The sequence below is a fragment of the Hemiscyllium ocellatum genome, chromosome 16, assembly GCF_020745735.1.
Source record: "Hemiscyllium ocellatum isolate sHemOce1 chromosome 16, sHemOce1.pat.X.cur, whole genome shotgun sequence".
NCBI lineage: Eukaryota > Metazoa > Chordata > Chondrichthyes > Orectolobiformes > Hemiscylliidae > Hemiscyllium > Hemiscyllium ocellatum.
The window spans coordinates 21,770,639-21,774,089 of record NC_083416.1 but is presented as its reverse complement, the minus strand read 5'-3'; positions in this window follow the sequence as shown (position 1 = coordinate 21,774,089).

Genomic DNA, 3,451 nt, shown 5'->3' with positions numbered 1-3,451 from the left:
GAGGTTCATGAATCTTTGAATTTTTTTCCTTAGAGAATGAACGAGGTGGTCATCAAAATATCTTTGAGTCAGAGATAGTTGGATTCTTAACGATAAAAGGAGACAAAGTTTTTTTGGGTCAGGAAAAAAATACAGAGTTGAGGTCACAATCAGATATGGTGGTGCAGGATCAAGAGACCAATTAGTAATTGCTCCTAATTTGTGTGTTTGTCTTATTTATTAGATATTATTACAATTTTCCCATGAACAATCATATGTTGCATTTACGTCATTGCAATAACATCAGAGTGAAGAGGTTTGTGCCAAGCTAAGTGGCTACAATGTACATCCTGAATTTTGCACACCAGGCTTTTGCTTCCCCATGCATGTCCTTTCATTCACTCAATGGCGGGAGCAGTCTCAGATGTTCAGTTGGTCCCTACTTTTATAATAATATGCATTATTCTTATCAGTATGCATGGCAGGTTCAGATTCTAGTTAAAACATCAATGAATAAATAAATAACATTCTGGGCTATATTTTCTAATCAGATTCCATGTTTCAAATTTCAGGTTCCTGATCTGATGCCACAACAAAATTTCACATGTTGAACTACCTTGAAATACAAATGCCCTTTTTGGGTTAGAGGTAGGTTCTGTGTAAAAATAGTGGCAACTAAAGGTACAAAATGCCTGCAGTGTGTGAGCAGAAAGACAGATATGAGCCATGAGGTGGCCTGCTTTACAGAAGTGAAGAAGTGGAACCACAGGAGCCAGCGGTCTCACTGACCACTGTGGCCAAATGTTCAAATGCAAGGTGAACACAAGACCTGGCTCAAAATTTCTCATCTCTTAAACGTTTCTCAACATTTAGTAAAAACTTTAGCTTCTGTTTGCTTGGAACCACAAGTAATGCACCAATACGCAAAAGACATTGATTTTTGCAACTTCAAATTTGAAAACTGAGCTCTGGTGATAAACCGATTATCATCCATATCTATTTTGTTAGAATATAGTAAACTTCCTCCATTTATGGTTTCCCCATTCAGCAAATTTTCTTTGATGTACATGCAGCATATTGTACTCTGTAACATCAATTTTTGCTTATTTGTCATTGTATTGGATACAAGTAGGAGAGTTGTTCACTTATATCATTATATCAGATTCTGGATTAGTGGTGCTGGAAGAGCACAGCAGTTCGGGCAACATCCGAGCAGCAGTAAAATCAATGTTTCGGGCAAAAGTTCTTCATCATGAATACAGGCAGAGAGTGTGAAGGGTGGAGAGATAAGTGAGAGGAGGGTGGGGTGGGGAGAAAGTAGCATAGAGTACAATAGGTAAGTGGGGGAGGGGATGAAGGTGATAGGTCGGGGGGGAGGGTGGAGTGGATAGGTGGAAAAGAAGATAGTCAGGTAGGACAAGTCATGGGGACGGTGCTGAGCTGGAGGTTTGGAACTGAGGTGAGGTGTGGGAATGGGAAATGAAGAAACCGTTGAAGTCCACAGCAATAAACACTAACTGAGACAATTAATCAGGGTTAATACAATTATGGAATCCAGTCTTAACACTTTGTGAGACCATGAAACCTTTTGGCTGAGATGTTGTGATGCAGTGATAATATTTCTATCTCTGGAGGAGGCGGGCTAGGTTCAAGACATAGAGTCATAGAGTTAAACAGAACAGAAACTGACCCTTCAGTCCAACTTGTCCTCAGTGACCAGATATCCTAAACAGATATCCTTCCATTTGCTAGCATTTAGCCAATATTCCTCTCATCCATTCCTATTCATGTACCAATCCACATGCCTTTAACATGTTGTGATTGCACCTGCCTCCACCACTTCCTCTGACAGCTCATTCCATACATGTGTCACTCTGTGTGAACGTTTGTCAACAGGTCCCTTTTAAATCTTTCCCTCTCACCTGAAATCTACACTTTATAGTTTTAGACTCCACTACCCTAGGAAAAAGATCTTTGGCTGTTCATCCTATCGAAGCCCCTCATGATTTTATAAACCTCTAAAAGGGCATCTGATGCTTCACGAGGAAAAAAAACCCCAAACGTTTCAGCCCACCCTACAGCTCAAACCCTCCATTTGTGGTAACATTCTTAATGAATTCTTCTGAACCTATTCGCTCTAATGACATGTAATAACATCTCTGAAGAGTTTGATTAGAAATTATCTACAATTATTGACTGGACTGTTGTGGTGCATTGGTACTGTCTTGAACCAGGCAGTCTGGATTTAAGTCCCACCTGCCCCAAAGGTGTGTCACAACAAGTCGGGACAGGTTGATTTGACAATTCATAGAAATTCATAGAATCTCTACAGTGTGGAAGCAGACCACTCAGCCCATCAAGTCCTCACCACCCCTCCAAAAAGCATCCTACCCAGATCTCTGCCCACCTGCATTTCCCATGACCAATCCACTGAACTGTAGGAGAAAATCAGGCACCCAAAGAAAACCCAAGCAGACACAGGGAGAATGTGCAAACTCTGCACAGTCGTCCAAGGGTGGAATAGAACCCAGGTCCCTGGTGTTGTGAGACACTAGTGCTTGCCAATATGCCACCCTGTGAAAGTATTTATGATCACTGGGCTAGACTTTCTAAGGACTGGCTGCTCTTTTCTCACATTAATAAAAACATCTGCAGTCCTGACAGGAGATTCTGATCAGGGACAAGACTGGCAACTGAATGTTCCAAGATTTAGATGTTTCAGGTAGGATAGAAAGATAAAATGGGTGGGGTTGGGAGTGGGGGGTGAGCATGGAATACTGGTAAAGGAGTATTTCACCGGTGTACTGAGGGAGTATACGTCAGAGGACTCATGCAGGCAATCTGAGTAAAACTCAGGAATAGGAAAGGTGAAATCACATTGCTGGGGATATACTGCATGCTTCCCAGCAGCCAACAGGAGGTAGAGGAGAAAATATGTAGACAGATTTTGGAAAGATGTAAAAAACCGGCAGGGTTGTTGTAGTGGGTGAATTTAACTTTCCTTATATTGACTGGGCCTAAATTCATACGAAGGACTTGGATGGGGAAGAATTTGTAATGTTCATTCAAGAGGGTTTCTTGACACATTGTGTAAGCAGTCCATCCAGGGAAGAGGTTATATTGTACCTAGTTTTGGAAAATGAGCCTGGTGAGTGAAGTTTCAGTCGGGGAGCAATACAGGAGTCATGACTGTAATACCATTTCAGGGTACTCATGGATAGGGATAACAACAGTCTTCAGGTGAAGGTGTTAAACTGAGGGAAGACAAACCAACAATATTAGACAGGAACTGGAGAATATTGATTGGAGGCAGCTGTTTGAGGGTAAATTCAATTGGATTAATGGGAGTACTTCAAATGGCATTTGATAAGAGTTCAGGAGCAGCACATTCCTACGTGAATGAAGGATAGGTATGGCAAGTTACGTGAACCTTGGATGACCAGGGATGTTATGATCTTGACCAAAAGGCAAA